Source organism: Orycteropus afer, unplaced genomic scaffold, assembly GCF_000298275.1.
Source record: "Orycteropus afer afer isolate SDZICR_OR568_19922 unplaced genomic scaffold, OryAfe1.0 scaffold00094, whole genome shotgun sequence".
NCBI classification, from domain to species: Eukaryota; Metazoa; Chordata; class Mammalia; order Tubulidentata; family Orycteropodidae; genus Orycteropus; species Orycteropus afer.
Genome location: NW_006921681.1, coordinates 3,428,082 through 3,446,703, shown reverse-complemented (window position 1 = coordinate 3,446,703; position 18,622 = coordinate 3,428,082).

Below are 18,622 nucleotides of genomic sequence, written 5' to 3'. Positions count from 1 at the left end.
TCAGATTTAAACATCCTGCCTATAAGGATAGATAGATATAGATTCATAGATAGATAGAGATAATAAAACATATAAAGTGTAAAAAGGAACTATGTGAAGGTACTGGAGATCAACCAGCACCTTGAAAGAAGGAAAACATTCTAGGGGAGAGCCACATTTAACCAGTGTCCCCTCCACTTCCCACCACCTCCAAGATCTTTCCCTAATCCTCTCAGCACAGAAGAAATAGATTTCAAACAAAAGTGGCAATCTTATGGGACTAAAAAGATAGAAATTGGAATTCTGGGTTGCCAGAATATCCAGGAATTGTGAAAGGGTAAATCCTGGAGAGAGCCCTAAAAATCTGTGTACAGATACTCCTGAAATCCTTGGCTGATTCCTGAGTATTCATGTACAAGCCAAGGCTCCAAGTAGCTCAGTGAAAAACCACAAGAAAGCCTTAAAGAAATGAGCAAAGATTTCAGCACCTGCCCAGCTATGGAAACAAAATTTGTAATTCAAGTCCAGCCAAGTTAGAGGTACTTGACAAACATCTTCGGCTTTCCATTAAAACCCCAGGAGGGCCATGTTTTAGAAGTGAAAGCCATACCTCAGGACTGTGGGCAAATAAGTCTTCCCTAACAAAGCCTAGGGAGCTCTGGTAGCGTAGTGCCTAAGGCACTTGACTGCTAATCAGAAGGCTGGCGGTTCAAACCCACCAGCTACTCCGTGGAAGGAAGATGGGGCATCTACTTCCGTAGTGATACTGCCTCAGAAACCAAGGAGGGGTCGCTATGAGTCAGGTCTGACTCAACGGCACATAACGACAACAACAAAGCCTAGCAACAAGATTCCACAGCATCAAGGGTATCTGTTAATGATAACAGATACTTAACTACCTGCCAGTACAAAATTCATCACTCTTCAGAGGAAGACACCAGCAACTATTGTACAATAATGTATTATCCATAATATTCACTTTATGATCAAATTTATAAGACATGCAAAGCAGCAGCAAAATGTATCCCATAATCAAGAGAAAAACAGTACATAGATACAGAACCACAGATGAGTCAGATCCTGAAGTTAGTAAAGACTTTTAAATAATTACAAATATGTTAAAGAACTTATAAGAAAAGATGGATATGATGGGTGAAGAGATGGAGAATTTCAGGAGTGACATGGAAACTCTAAAAAAGAACCAAATGGAAATTCTAAAACTGGAAAATACAACATGTGAAAATGAAAAGTTTTTTGTTTTATGGGACTGACAGAAGACTGGACACTGCAAAGGAAAAGATCAGTAAACATAAAGAACAACAACAACAAAAAAAACTACCCTACTGCCATCAAGTCGAATCCAACTCCTAGTGAACAAATGGGTAGAAATTATCCAAACCACAGCACAAAGAGAAAAAAGACTGGAAATTGTCCCAAGTGGGACAAGAGAAATTGGATGCAACTTCTAAACCATTTAATAAAAAAGAAAACTGTTTTTTTTTTTTTTTTAAATCAATCCAAAAAATTATAAAGAAGGAAATTTTAATATAACAACATGGTAGAAAGCAAACATGAGATAAGGTCACAAGAAGGTGAATACATTCACCTTATCAGCAACAAAATCACAAGACATGACTAAAAACAAAGTTATCTATTGGTTAAGACTACACTTGAATGCAAATAACAGAAACCTAAGAGTGGCTTAACAAAGGAGGGTTCTTTTTCTTGCATAGGCACTCTGAATGCATGTGGCTGCTGGCATTGTTTCAGCTAAATGGCCCCCAACCTCCACACCTCAGATACACATTGAAGGCAGGAAGAAAGGTGAAAAAGGCAACACTGGTGACACTGCTCCCTTTTCCAGGAAAATAAAAAGCCTTGCCGGAAGTCCTCAACAGACTTCCGCTTTTGTTTCGTTAACCAACACTGTCACATGGCAAGAGAGGATGTGACAGCCTACTGCTATTTGGTGCTGTCAAGTCAGTTTCAACTCATAGAGACCATATGTACAAGAGAATGAAATGAGGCCTGGTCCTGCACCAAAATCACAATTATTGCCATGCTTGAGTCCACTGCTGCAGCCAGTGTCAATCCATCTTGTTGAGGGTCTTCCCCTTTTTCATTGGCCCTCTACTTTATTTAGAATGATATCCTTCTCTAAGGACCAGTGCCTCTGGATAACATGACCAAAGTACAAGAGACAAAGTCTTGTCATTCTCAGTTTTAAGAAAATTCTGGCTGGACTTCTACAGATTTGTTCATTCTTCCAGCAGTCCATGGTATGTTTAATATCCTTTGCCAACACCACAGTTCCAATGCATCAATTCTACTGAAGTCTTCCTTACTCACTGTCTAGTTTTCACATGTATATGAGGCTACTGAAAAGATAGTGCTTGGGTCAGACACACTTCAGTCTTCAAAATGACATCTTTGCTCTTTTAACACCTGCAAAGGATCTTTTGCAGCAGATTTGCCCAATGCAATACAGCATTTGATTTCTTGACTGCTGCTTCCATGGGTGTTGACTGTGGGTCTGTGGGTCTAAGTAAAATGAAATCCTTGACAACATCAATATTTTCTCCATTTATCATGATGTTGGTTATTGGTCCAATTATAAGGATTTCTGTTTTATGTTGAGATATAATACACGCTGAAGGCTGTAGTCTTTGACTCAAGTCTTCTTCAGTTTCAATTTCAGCAAGCAAGACCGTGTTATCTGCATATCACAGGTTGTTAATGAGTCTTCCTCCAATCCCGATGCTGCGTTCATCTTCATGCACTCCAGCTTCTTGGATTATGTGCTCAGCATACAGATTGAATGAGTATGCTGAAAGAATACAGCCCTGATTTTAAACTACGCAGTATTCCTTTTGTTCTTTTCAAATGACTGTCTCTTGGTCTATGTACAGGTTCCTTATGAGCAAAATAACTGTTCTGGATTTCCTATTCTTTGCAATGTTGTCCATAATTCGTTATGATCCACACAGTTGAATGCCTTTGAATAGTCAATAAAACACAGGTAAACATCTTTCTAGTATTCTTTGCTTTCAACAAGATCCATCTGACATCAGCAATGATATCCCTCATTCCACATCCTCTTCTGAATCTGGCTTGAATTTCTGGCAGTTCCCTGGCAATGTACTTCTGCAACTATTTTTTTCATTATCTTCAGCAAGATTGTACTTGTGTGTGATATCGGTGACACTGTCTGATAATTTCCACATTCTGTTAGATAACCTTTCTTTGGAATAGGCACACATATGGATCTCTTCCAGTTAGCTTGCCAGGTAACTGTCTTCCAAATTTCTTAGCATAAACAGTTGAGTGCTTCCAGCACTGCATCTGTTTGTTGAAACATCTCAATGGGTATTCCATTGATTTCTGAAGCCTTGTTTTTTGCCAATGCCTTCAGTGCAGCTTTGACTTCTTCCTTCAATACCACCCATTCTTGACCATATGCCACCTCCTGAAATGGCTGAACATCAACCAATTATTTTTGGTACAGTGACTCTGTGTATTCCTTCCATCTTCTTTTGATGCTTCCTGCATCATTAAATATTTTTCCCATTGAATCCTTCAATATTACAATTGAGGCTTTAAGTTTTTCTTGAGTTCTTTCAGCTTGGTCCAAGTGTGTTCTCCTCTTTGATTTTCTAACTTTGCATATTTCATTATAATACTTTGACTTCTTAAGCCACCCTTTGAAATCTTCTGCTCAGATCTTTTACTTCATTTCATCCATTCGCTTTAGCTACTCACCATTTACAGCAAGTTTCAGAGTCTCTTCTGACATTCATTTTGTTTTTTTTCTTTCTTTCCTGTCTTTTTAATGACCTATAGCTTTCCTCATGTATGATGTTCTTGAAGTCATCCCACAGCTGATCTGGTCTTTGTTACTGGAGTTCAATGCCTCAAATGTAGTCTTCAGATGGTCTCTAAATTCAGGTATGATATACTCAAGGTCATACTTTGGCTCTTGTGGATTTAATTTTCTTCAGCTTCAACTTGAACTTGCATATGAGAAACTGATAGTCTATTCCACAGTTGGTCCCTGGCCTTATTCTGACTAATAATATTGAGCTTTCTCATCATCTCTTTCATAGCTATAGTCAACTTGATTCTTGTGTATTCTATCAGGTGAGGTCCTTGTGTATAGTTGCCATCTATGTTGTTGAAAAAAGGTATTTGCAATGAATAGGTTATTAGTCTTACAAAATTATATGCTTCTTGTTTCCAACTTTCACATTCCCATCACCAGTAATTATCAATGCATCCTGATTGCATCTTTGGTCAATTTCAGACTGCAGAAGTTGGTAAAAATCTTCAGTTTCTTCATCTTTGGCTTTAGTGGTTGGTGCATACATTTGAATAAATAGTAGTATTAACTGGTCTCCCTCATATACGTATGGATGCAATCTGTCTCAGTCTGAAAGCTCCACTGAAACCTGTCTATCCTGGGTGAGTTGCTGGTATTTGAAATGTTGGTAGCATAGCTTCCAGCGTCATAGCAATCTGCAGGCCACCACATTACAACTGATAGATGAGTGGTAGCAACATTTCATACTACTCCAGCCTCAACAGCAGAAATGGACAATAGAGAAGAGACCTAAAATGAATGTTCAGTAGCCAGGGAACAGCATCTCCCACAGGCTGGCAATAAAGAAACAGAAGATACACTAGGCAAATGCTAACAAGAGGCTAATATGAATAAAGCAGTTACAGAAAAGTGAGAACACTGCCTGTCAGTCCTGAGCTCAATATGATCAATTGGGACCAAGCATCCATTCTCAAGGCCACTAGAGCCAAAAACAAGTCCAGGAGAGCCAAAATATGACCATGATTATATCCCACCTGAATTCAGATGCCATCTGAAGAACAGATTTGATGCACTGAACACCAATGATCAAAAACCAGATGGATTGTGGGATGACATCAAGAACATGAAGCAAAAGGTCATTAAAAAGACAGGAAAGGAAAAGACCAAATCGGATGTCAGAAGACACTCTGTAACTTGCTCTTGAATGGAGAGTAGCTAAAGAAAACGGAAGCAATGACAAGATAAAAGAGCTGAACAGTAGATTTCAAAGAGTAGCTCGAGAAAGACAAAGTCAATTATTATAATGAAATGTGCAAAGACTTGGAGTTAAAAAACCAAAAGGGAAGAACACACTCAGCATTTCTCAAGCTGAAATAACTCAAGAAAAAATTTTAGCCTCATGTTGCAATATTGAAAGACTCTATGGATAAAATATTGAATGACTCAGGAAACATCTAAAGAAGATGGAAGGAAAACACAGAGTCACTGTACCAAAAAGAATTGGTCCATGTTCATCTATTTCAGAAGCTGACATATGATTAAGAACCAATAGTACTGAGGGAAGAAGTCGAAGCCACACTCGAGGAACTGGCAAAAAACAAGGCTTCAGGAATTGCAGAATGTCCATTGAGATGTTTCAACAAATGGATGCCACACTGGAGGCACTCACTCGTCTATGCCAAGAAATCTGGAAGACAGCTCCCTGGCCAACTGACAGGAAGAGATCCATATTTGTACCCATTCCAAAGACAGGTGATCCAGCAGAATGTGGAAATTACTGAACAATATCATTAATATCACATTCAAGTAAAATCTTGCTGAAGATAATTTAAAAATGGTTGTAGCAGTATACTGACAGAGAACTTCCAGAAATGCAAGCTGGATTCAGAAGAGGACCTAGAACAAGGGATATCATTGCTAATATCTGATGGATCTTGGCTATAAGCAAAGAATACCAGAAAGATGTTTACCTGTGTTTTATTGACTGTGCAAAAGCATTTAACTATGTGGATCATAACAAATTATGGATAACGTTGAGAAGAATGGGAATTCCAGAACACTTAATTGTGCTCATGTGGAACCTGTACATAGACACAGAGTCTGTCATTTAAGTAGAACAAGAGGATACTGCATGGTTTAAAATCAGGAAGGCAAGAGTCAAGGTTGTATCCTTTCACCATTACTTATTTAATCTGTATGCTGAGTGAATAATCTGAGAAGCTGGACTATGTAAAGAACGCAGGATCAGGACTGGAGGAAGAAGACTCATTAACAACCTGTGATATGCAGATGACACAACCTTGCTTGCTGAAAGTGAAGATGACTTGAAGCACTCCCTGATGAAGATTAAAGACTACAGTCTGCAGTACAGATTACACCTCAACATAAAGAAAACAAAAGTCCTCACAACTGGACCAATAAGCAGCATCATGATAAATGGAGAAAAGACTGAAGTTGTCAAAGATTTCATATTATTTGGTCCCACAATCAACACCAATGGAAGCAGCAGTCAAGAAATCAGACAATGTATTGCACTGGGCAAATCTGCTGCAAAAGACCTTTTTAAAGTGCTGAAGAGCAAAGATGTCTCTTTGAAGACTATGTTGCGCCTAACCCAAACCATGTTATTTTCAGTCGCCCCATATATGTGTGAAAGGAAGATCAAAGAAGAGTTGATGCTTTTGAGTTGTGATGCTGGCAAGGAAAGTGCCAAGGACTGCCAAAAGAACTAACAAATCTGTCCTGAAAGGGCAGCCAGAATGCTCCTTGGAAGTGAGAATGATCAGAATTCGTCTCACCTACTCTGGTCATGTCAGAAGGACCATTCCCTGGAGGATATCATGCTTGGTAAAATGGAGGGTCAATGAAAAAGGGGAAGACCTTCAATGACATGGATTGACACAGTGGCTGTAATGATGGGCTCAGGTATATTGAGGATCGTGAGGCTGGTGCAGGACCAGGCAGTGTTTCTTTCTGTTGTACACAGGGTCACTATGAGTCAGATCCAACTCAACAACATCTAACAATTCATTCCAAAGTCCTTCTATATGCCTTCCTTTTTTAGTGTCTAAACCAAACCAAACCAAACACACTGCTGTGAAGTCAGATCTGACTCATAGTGACCCCTCCTTGCGTTTCCGAGTCAGTATCAGTATGGAAGTAGATTGCCCAACCTTCCTTCCAAGGAGTGGCTGGTGGGTTTGAGCCGCCAGCCTTCTGGATAGCAGTCAAATGCCTTAGGCACTATGCCATCAGAGCTCCTTTTTAGTGTCTGGAAGTGAAAATACTAATTTCTCAGACTCTTTCGCAGTGAGAGTTGAAGATATGAATTGTTTATGACCTACATGAGATCTGGTTAGTGGAAATGAGCAGAGGTTCTTTCTGCTGGCAAGCAAGGCAATGGAGATGTGTGTAAAAGACAGTTGGGTGGTGGCTAGATTCAGCATTTTAGCATTTTTTCAGCAGCTTTGTGGGTATCTAGAGGTGATTATGATAGCAGCTGCAGTGATAATGATGGCCTAATGTCAGCTTCCTTATCCCTGAATCAAAATTGTGGTGATGTATTCTTGAACTCAAGAGTTCCAGGGGAGTCCTTCTAATTCTAGTTTTCCCAATGATCTGTAAGCACTTAATTCCCTGCATTAAACCCCTTTCTACTTAAAATACAGTTCAACAACATAGGACTTAGGGGCACCAACTCCCAACACAGTCAAAAATCCATGTATAGCTTTGACTCCTTAAAAATTTATAGCCTAATGTTGACTGGAGGCCTTACCAATAATATAAACAGTCCTGATCATAAATCTAACTCATTTATACAAAACAATACAGTTAGCCTATCTTTCCTGCCTTAAATCCTGGAGTTTATTTCTCTTCCTAATAAATGTCCTTCATGGCATTTTTTTTCCCCCCAGATTAGGGCACTTTCACCTGCATTGAAAATCCATTCAGGCAGGTATCCTTTCTTCTCAGTAATTTTCCTAATGCCATCTGGGAACTCATTGGTTGCCTCTTGGTTGGCAGAAGCTACTTCTCCTGTTATCTTGACATTTTTTAAGTCAAATCTCTTTCTAAAATTATCAGACCAAACTTTGCTGACATCTCCAGCTTTAAATCCTTCATCTTCCTTTTGCTTTGTCATATAATGATATCATCTAATCTTATTAAAGTCTATAGGTATGCTTTTCTTATAGCAATCCTGTATCCATATAAAAGCTGCATTTTCAATATGAGGTAAAAAGGCATTTCACAAAAAGTGCAAGGTTTTGTGACTGCTAGCCTAGCTGCAGGAATGGCTTCACAAATTTCCTTTTCTTTTTTTAATGATCCTTATGCTGGATTCATTTATCTTAAAATGGCAGCTTCCTTATCCCTGAATTAAAACTGCAGCTGCAGACCTAAGTAAGGGTGTTGTGTCCCCACTAATTCCCTTGTAACTGACTGAGCAATCTCATCAGATCACATCATGGGGAATGACTGCATCATTACATAACTGCCAAATTACATCATAACTGCCAAACCATTGAGAATCATGGCACAGCCAATGTGGCACATATTGGGGGGGGGGGGACACAATTCAACCCATGACAGTGTACATGAGGGAACTCTACTTTCTGGACAATTTTTTTGTAAACCTAAAATTACTCTAAAAAATAGTCTATTTTTAAAAACTTAAATGACTGTAAAATAAACAAACTGAAAACCCATAAATAGAGGAATAGTTAAATAAGCTATAACACAGCTGTGCTGTAGATTCCTGTTCAACTGTTAGACAAATAAGGCTGATGGACATGGACAGATCTACAAGACATGAAGTTTAAAAATCCAACTTGCAAAATAATGCACACAATAAGATTTATGTATTTATATATTTTTAAAATTTATTTAAAAATTATATATATACATACATATATATACACACACATGTATATACACACACATATAGGGGAGCTCTGGTAGGTTGGGCAATCTACTTCCGTAGTGATACTGCCTCAGCAACCCAAGGAGGAGTCGCTATGAGTCAGGTCCGACTCAAAGGCACATAACAACAACAACAACGGGTGGCATAGTGCCTAAGACATCTGACTGCCAACCAGAAGGTTGGTGGTTCAAATGCACCAGCCAGTCGTTGGAAGGAAGATTGGGCAATCTACTTCCATAGTGATATTGTCTTGAAAACACAAGGAGGGGTCACTATGAGTCGGATTTGACTCAACAGCAGTGAGTTTGGGTTTTTTTTTCCATACACACACACACACACACACACACGTTATATCACATACACGTGAAGAGAGAGAACACACCCTGGTGGTGCAACAGTTAAGTGCTCGGCTGCTACCTGAAAGGTTGGAGGTTTAAGTCCCCAGAGATGCCTCAGAATATCTACTTCTAAAAAATCAGCCACTGAAAACCCTATGGATCAGTTCCACTCTGACACACATGAGGTCACCATGAGTCGGAGGTGACTCGTGTGGGTGTGTATGATTACACATATGTAAGTTCAGAGACTAGAAAAGAAATCTCAAAGTGGGACTTTTTGGGAAAGGAAGTTGGACTAGGGAGAGAGCATGAAAGAAAACTTTCAAGTCTTGCCTTATATATTCACGTATCATTTGAATCTCTTCCAAGGAGTAGGTATTGACGTATTCATTGTGTAATTACTGTTTTTTAAAATGCTTTAAGACTTATGTGGCACTGAGCTAGATGTCTCATGGCATGATGACATTGTATTATCCACAATCTGAAGATATTTTACTCTGTCATAAATATATGGAGTGGCTGTCATTCTTGGATAAGGGATCTAAGGGCATTAACAAGTATTATAAAAGAGTGTGACTTCATTCTTCCTGTGAATTTTATACATTTGTACATTTTATTCATGCATCAGGAGTCCTTGGGGCACAAACATGCTCAACAACTGACCTGCCCAAAGGTGCCATGAAGGAAAGGCTTGGTTAATGTCTCCAAAATGTCACAACTTCAAAAACCCTCTGGAGCAGTTCTACTCTGAAACACATGGGGTCATCATAAGTAAAGTCAACTCTGGTTATTCTTGTATGGATTTACTACTAGAGGCTGAACCCAAGAGGACTCTTGGTATGATGTGACAAGGCACCATGAAGTCTATTTAGCATCATCCCTTTACCTGCCTTTCACAGTGACAAGTTCCACATAAAAAGGTGTCCTCATTGTCACCGAACATCCACTTTCAGTTTCTGGGTGGCACAAATGGTTAAGCACTCAACTCCGAGCCAGAAGATTGAAGGTTCAAGCCCACATAGAGGTGCCTCAGAAGACAGGCCTGAAGATCTGCTTTTTAAAGGTCACAAGCCTTGAAAACCCTATGGGGCAGTTCTACTCTGCACACATGGGGTCACCACAGTTGGAACTGAGTTAACTGCAACTAACAACAAATCAACAAGGTCAATGGAGAGCATTCTGTATTTCATACACACTGACCACAAACCACACGGGAAGAGATGGGCCCACTGAACCTGAAGGACTCTGTGAAGACAGAACTGGAACTGGCCACATTCCTTCTGAGCTTATAAAACAAAATACAATCCTCTCTTCAGTAAGCTTGTGCAGTATTACTCTCCCTTTGAAAGAAAACACCTGAGTGGAGCCCAATTCCTAGGGCGCGCATACTTCTGCTTGGCTTTAAAAGCACTCTCAGGCAAAGATTTGGAATCTAAGGAAGCACGAAATCTTGATCCTAGCTGCTTTCTTGCAGCCCAGCCCTAAGATCTTATCATCCTCAGCCCAAGGTTTGTTATGTGCCTGCGGCTGCCCCTCCATGAGCCACAGCAATTTTCTTTTCTTCTTTAAGACACTAATTTTCCATTTGAATATTATTTTCTAAGCCAGGGAAAAATCTCCAGGAGCAAACTGGTTTTAAAAACAAAATAAGTATTGAAAGGAAAAACCTGATAATGCAATTGCACCCAGAACTTAAAAAGAAAAATAGTGCAGTTCCAGGAAGCAGCTAAACTGTGGAGGTGCGGCAGGCCTCAGGCCAGCCCTGCAGGTAGATCCCATCGGATCTGAGGATGTACTGGAACTGGCCCAGGACTTGTTGGGGAGCCTGCAACAGCCCCGAGAGCCGCAAGAAGCAAAGATGACAGTGAATCAATCATCTGTATTGTTCCCTTGAGCCAGCACTAAAGACACACCTTCCTCAAAGCCCCTGGGGTCAGGGTGATGACTAGTGGCCCCATGCAAGGCCTCAAGCTAGGGCCTGAGGAGAAGTGCTAGCTGTAGGACCCCAGAATGGGGACAAGGGTGTGAGTCCAGCCCAGGAGTGGTCAGGATTTCCACGAGCCCCTTCCTGTCCACCCTACACAAGTCTGAATGACGATCCTGGTTAATAAATAAGTGCTTGAGAGTCAGCCCTGGCCCTCTGCTGTTCCTCGGTGTTGAGGGGCCTGAGGCCTCCCTTTCCACTAAGGGCAAAAACCAGTAAACTAGTAATTGTGGAGTTAATTTTGACTCATGTGATCCCATTTGTTTCAGAGTTAGAACTATGCTCCATAGAGTTTTCAACGGCTGATTTTTCAGATCACTAGACCTTTCTTCTGAGGTGCCTCTGGGGAGGATTGAACCACTCTTCGGGTAGCAGCCAACCGTATTAACCGTTTGCACCATGCAGAGACTCCACTAAGAGCAAAGACAGGGAATGTCCCCCCCGCCAAAAAATCTATGAGATGATTCTGTAGAATGAGCTGCACAAGAATTTCATGTTCTCCTCATGCCCAGGGAAATCAACACTGCAAAATATAACTAGGCTCTAGAGACAACAGTTGTCGACCTTAAAATCATACCTTGCCTTTAATGTCTCAGTTTAAGAAATGTTCGTCTCTTTATCCTAGTGTTGGATCCAGTCATCTGGTACAGGCAGACAGGTTCTTGTTCTTTAAAAAGATGAGATTTTTCTCTTCTCTTTACAATAGATGATAAGGATAACTTTATAAAACCGTTGGGGGGATTAGGTTGAACCATGTATACAAAGCACCTTGCACGTAAAACTCCACATCTTGGTAGAGAAAAAGTTCTAAGATATAGTAGTAGAAGAAGACAGTAGCAGTTTAGGAGAATTCTCACATTCTATGTGGGCAACCCAGGTTTGCGTCCCAGCCAATAGTTGATGCTAAGCCCATCTGTGAGTGGAAGCTTGCGTGTTGCTATGATGCTGACCAAGTTTCAGTGGAGCTTCCAGACTAAGACAGATTAGGAAGAAAGTGCTGGTGATCTACTTCTGAAAATCAGTCCATGAAAACCACATGAATCCTAACAGTCCAACCCCACCGTGCATGAGTCGGGGGGCAACTATACAGCACCAGTAATTCTATTAAGTGAAAAAACCAAGGGCAAACAATGTAGTATAATATGATCCCTTTTATATAAAGAGTAAAAGAAAATGCATTAACAATTTATTAGTTTAGCAGGGCTCTATAAGCCCTGGCCCCTTCCCAATTACACAACTTAAGAATTAGGGAAACAAATGGGTTTAAGGTGTTGGGCTTTCACAGTAACATCTACTGGAAAGGCACAATGATTAAACCTCCTTCAAAAGAATGACTCAGTCATCACTTTGCTAGATCAACACTTTGGACCCCATCTCAGGAACTCATTTCACAGCAGCTTGGCTGCCTTCTGTCCTAATGCCAGGAAGCTCAAGCCCAGAGCCAGTTGATTAACAGATCTGAGTCTTTGTTCTTCCAAGACCATTTTCCAGTTTCAGGCTAGAGGGCTGCATTTGGTCAAGAGGCTTGATTTCTAGAAGTGGTTCATCACTAGCATCTCCAAGCAGCCTTGGGCAACCCAGGTGAGCTCTCAAAGCCTAAGTTCTCAAGTCTCTAAGATAGCAGGGTAAGCACAGTGATCTCTAACTCCCAGGACCAAAGGCTTAGGAGGAGGCACAGTCAACTAGGAAAACTAAAGGCCCTTTTTCAAATAGAGACACACCCTTACCACCTCAGTTCCCACTTTTTCTTTGTTTGCCTCCCCTCGCCCCACCTTACTTTCTTGAAGGAGGAAAACAGGTTTGCTTAGCACAGGAAAGAAGCAGACAAATAAAGAAGGTGGAAGTTTTTAAAGATGGCTGATCTAGGATTGAGTGGAACAAAAATTAATTACATAGGCCTGGGTAGACTAAAATATTATCATAGGTTTTATGTGGGGGATATTGCACGGTTTAATGTTCCATTTTCTGAATATAAGAAACTCTTTTCTCCTTTCTCCCACACTATCTAATGGTTTATTTTCTACCTGCAGACTGGATAGGTTCTGCGTTCTTGTCTATACATAATCAATTAACCAAAGGGGAAAATTAAAAGTATGAAATGTAAAAAGTTATAGACACATCTTCACCTTGCCAGAAAAAGCCCAAGGTTTAGATGAAGTGGGTTGCAAAACCCAGGCCCCAAACACGTATTGTTGAAAACATCACTAGCCAGGGGTCCTGGGAACTCTGAGTCTCCTGGCACCCTCTTTTACTGTTAGGTCCCTCTCAGCCACATTTTCCAGCAGCCTTCAGAGCACTCATTCAAAGGGCCAGTCTCTTTCATTATTTTCCTTCCTGTAGATACATTCTAAAAATTCTAGAGAACCCATTATGAGGAAGGGGCTGTTGGTAGAATACGTCAGAAGTTAGGAACACTTTACAAATGCTCACTGTTTAACAATGAATTATTTTCAGGTCAGCGGTATATAACTTTCAGCACAGTCATAACTGCACAACATCCATTTGGGTGGGTAACATTGACCATATATATGTTCATGATCCCATAAAGTTATAATAAAGTTCAGAAATCTGATCAGACAATGACGCATAGTGAACATAATAGCTTCCCACACACAACACATGCATCTCATGTCTCTTTTATGCAAAGCTATTGTGGTGCCAGGTGTATAATGGTATGTTGTGGTTGTTATGTGCCTTCGAGTAGGACCCGACTCAGAGCAACCTCTTCTTGGGTTTCCGAGACAGTATCACTACGGAAGTAGATTGCTCAACCTTCCTTCTGAGTATAATGGTATAGTGTATATACAAACTCTAATACATGTCTTGATAGTCATAATAAATACCTACGTTACTAGCTTACGTATGCACTATACTGCACTTTCTGTCTCAAAGAAAATGCTCACCAGATACTTCAACCTATAGGCGGCAGTATCCAATCTCACGTATCACACATCTCTTGAGTATTGCAGCATTATCCCTGTTTAATTTTTTTTCCAAAAACATTATTGTGCAGTGCATCATGGCTCCCAAACACAGCAAAACCAGTGCTAGTGATAGCAGCAGCAAGAGGCAAAGGAGAAGTATTAATTTGGAAGTAGCACAAAAGGTTATTAATCACAACAAAGGTGGAAAATCAGTGAATGCTACTGCTCACTATTTAGGCATTGTTCTGGTTCCCTCGTGCCGCTCTGACAAGAAATATACCACAAATGAGATGGCCTTAACAAACAGGAGTTTATTCTTACAGTTTGGAGGCTTTAAGTCCAAGTTCAAAGTGCCAGGCTTTAGGGGCTGGGTGAAAGCCGTTCAACCTTGGGGTCCAGCTTTGCCTCCTGCTCCCGGCCCACTGGAGCTAGAGGCATTTCTTCACTCAGACAGCTGTTGGCTGCTGAGGCTGAGAAGCCCGAAGGTCGACAAGTAAAAAGGCATAGTCCTGATGTTACCAAACCACACGGCAGGGCATTAACTTCAGTCCATTTTAAGTCCCAAGGTCGGCAGTGCACAGCAGACTGCTGAGCAATGACACAGCTACTTGCAGGGTCCAAGCTTGCCATAGACTAGAGACCATTCTCAAAGCTTCTGCTTATATACAGGAAGCAGACCACATACCCAAAGGCAGCTAGCTTGTGGTAGATCCCACCATGGAGTTGACTGCCAGTCTCATCATGGGGAATAACTACCACCAGCTGCCCAGCCACTCAACCAGGCCCAGCCAAGTTGACACAAACATAACCACCACAGGTATGCAGCACTTAACAATCACAATGATCCTCTAAAACAAAGGGACAATTCTCCAAACTGTTAAAGGACTGACTCCACTGAAAGCTATAAGGCTAACAAAAATGCAAGATGGACCTACATTGGACATGGAGAAATAATTGCTAATGGGGATTGCAGACAAAGTGAATTTCTGAAGGTTGACAATCACTGCTAAGGTACAAAGTCTGTTCAATATGCTTAAAGAAAAAGCAGGACTAGACTACAATTGGTGGTCATACAACATTCAAATCACATAACGTCCCATTTCACAGAAAGTATCATGGACATTAAGCAGTGTGTGACTGTATTAAGCAGTCTCCAGTTTCCTTATTTAAAATGTAGTTTTACACAAAAACCACAGGTATCTCAAATTCATCAATCTGAACTCTAAACTGACCCCTACTCTCAAGAGTTCCTTCTCCAGTTCAGTTCATGGAATCTCCATTCCACTTTGTGTTCAAATCAGCAATGCAGAATTCTCCTGGATGTCTCTTCCTCTCAAATTCCACTTCCAACCCATCGGCATGTCATCGTGGTCCATGCCTCCTGCATCCTGCCCCAGGGACTGCACCCTTGCTCTCCTACAGTCCCTTTGCAACAGAGCCAGCCTTTGAACCAAGTGGACTCAGGTCCCTCCTCCACAGGGTCCCACTCACCCACCGTCCATTCTTAAATTGTGAGTACTCACCACAGCTCTGGCTATCTGTCCATCTTCACCCTACTCTAAGTTCCTTGTGCTACTCCTCCACACCCCTAGCATTCACTGGCCTCAGGCAGTTTGAACTTCCCGTTTCTGCCTCCAAGAATGAACACCAACCATTCTTAGACATCTGCCTCTCTCACACTCGTATTTCTTCAGATTTCGCCTTTCAGAAAGGCTTTTTTAAATGCCGTGCAGAAAACCCCCTAACTCTGCCTCGTTGTTGGATGCCACTGACTCAGTTTCTACTCATAGCAACCCTATGGGACAGAACAGAACTGCCCAATGGATTTCCTAGGCTGTAATCTTTATAGGACCAGATGCCAGGTCTTTCTCCCATGGAGCCACCGGGTAAGTTCAAACCACCTACCTTCCAATTAGCAGCCTAGCACTTAACTGTTGCACCACCATTGCTCCCTCTGTCTCCTTACTTCATTTTTCTTCATAACATATTAACTACGTGACACATTGAAGGTCTCATCGAGTCAGTTTCTACTCCTAACAACCCCATGTACAACAGAATGAAACACTGCCCGGTCCCATGTCATCCCCACAATCACTGCCATGTTTGAGCCCACTGTTGCAGGCACTTTGTCACTGCATCTAGTTGAGGGTCTTCCCCATTGTCCCTGACCTTCTACTTTACCCAGCATATCCTTCTCCAGGGACTGGTCCCTTCTGACAACATGACCAAGACCAAAGTATAAGAAATGACATCTGGTCATTCTTAATCTAAAAAGAATTCCAGCTATACTTCCTCCAAGACAGATTTGTTTGTTTTTCTGGTAGTCCATGGTACAATCAACGTTCTTTGCCAACAACACAATACAAATACACCAATTCTTCTGCAGTCCTTCTTATTCATAGTCCAGCTCTCACATGCATATGAGGCAGCTGAAAATATGCTTTGGGTCAGGCGCACCTTAGTAAGGAAATCATTTGCAGCACATGTGCCCAATGTAATATATCATTTGATTTCCTGACTGCTGCTTCCACAGACATTGACTGTAGACCCAAGTAAAATGAAATCCTTGAAACTTCAATCTTTTCTCTCCATTTAACACAATGTTGCTTACTGGTCCAATTGTGAGGATTTTTGTTTTCTTTATGATGAATAATCCATACTGACAGCTGCACTCTCTGATCTTCATCAGTGAGTACTTCAAGTCTTCTTCACTTTCAGCAAGTGTCATGTGCATATCACAGGTGGCTACTGACTCTTCCTCCAATCCTGATGTCACATTCTTCAAATAGTACAGCTTCTTGGATTATTTGCTCAGCATACAGATTAAGTATGGTGAATGAATATAACTGATAAAAACTTTTCTAATTTGAAACCATGCAGTATCCACTTATGCCATTTGAATAACTGCCTCTTGGTCTATATTCAGGTTCCTTATGAACACAATGAAGTGTTCTGAAATTCCCATTCTTCACAATGCTATCCATAATTTGTTATGATCCACACAGCTACATGCCTCTGCATAGTCAATAAATGACAGGTAAACATCTTCCTGGTATTCTTTGCTTTTAGCCAAGATCCATCTGACATGAGCAATGATATCCTACTCATTCCATGTCCTTTTCTGAATCTGGCTTGAAATTCTGGCAGTTCCCAGTCCATGTTCAGCTGCAATCATTTGTGAATTATCTTCAGCAAAATTTTACTTGCATGTGATGTTAATAATAATTATTTGATAATTTCTGCATTCTAATGGATCACCTTTCTTTGGAGAGGGCACAAATATGAAATTCTTCCAGTTAGTTGGCCAGATAGCTGTCTCCAAATTTTGGGGCATAAACAAGTGAACATCTCCAGTGCTGCATCCATTTGTTGAAATTCTCAGTGGGTATTTCATCCATTTCTGGAGCTTTTGTTTTTTTTTACAATTTGCTCAGTCCAAGTTGAACATCTTCCTTCAATACCATCAGTCCTTGATCATATGCTACAACCTGAAATAGTTGCATGTCAACCAATTCTTTTTGGTATAGTGACTCTTTGTATTGCTTCCATCTTCCTTTGATGCTTCCTGCATTGTTCAGTATTTTGCCAATAAAATCCTTCAATATCACAACTCAAGGCTTGAATTTTTCCTTCAATTCTTTCAGCTTAAGAAATGTCGAGCATGTTTTTCCCCCTTGATTGTCTAATTCCAGGTCTTTGCATATTTCATTATAATACTTTACTTCGTCCTCTCAAGCTGCCCTTGGAAATCTGTTTAGCTCTTTTACTTCACTATTTCTTCCATTTGCTTTAGCTACTTTCTGTTCCAAACCAAATTTCAGGGTGTCTTTTATCATCCATTTTGGTATTCTTCTCCTTTCTTTTTCATGACTTTTTTCTTTCTTCATGTATGATGTCCTCCCAGACTTGTTATCTCACACAGAACTTCTTAAATTTATGTTTTGTTTCCCACTCCTTCCTCCATAACGCAAGCTCTGTGAGGAGAAAGACTTTGTGTTTTCAATGGCTTATCCCTAACACTAAGAATAAGCCTGGACACACAGTAGGTTCTGACAAACATCTGTTGACCCAGTGAAAATGCAACCTCTACTCTTATTTCAAGTCTCAGCTCCTACTTCACTTCTTCAGAGGCCTACCCTACCATATCCCTCATGTAAATAAACAAGGTCTCTCCTGTTCTCTCCCCCACAACATTCTCTTTTATATCATTCAGAATGCTTACCAAAATAGGCAACTGCATGTATTTGCATTTTAAGAAAGTTTGCTGACACTAACACTATACCATAGGAGGGAAAGAATAAAAAATGGAAGGAAAGGATACCAAATGATTATGACATACAGCAAAATGCCACTGTTAGCATTAAAAACTTCCATTTTTAGAAAGCCTGACCACTACTTAATTCTTTCCCTACTGCATTATTCAGACTCATAAAAGTGACAAAACACAAATTAAAAAAACAAGGGAACTGGCTGCCTCCTGTTACTAAGTCCAGGAGTTGTTCTTGCTTGGGAGTTTTGGGGTCTCGGGGTCAAGCAATGTCCCAGCAATCTATCTACAATGGTTTTGTAGCCATTTCTGGCAGTGTGCTGCAGGCTTCCCCTCAGCTACCCTGGCAGTGAGGATACCATGTGTTCTGCTGACAGAGGCCTCAGAACTGA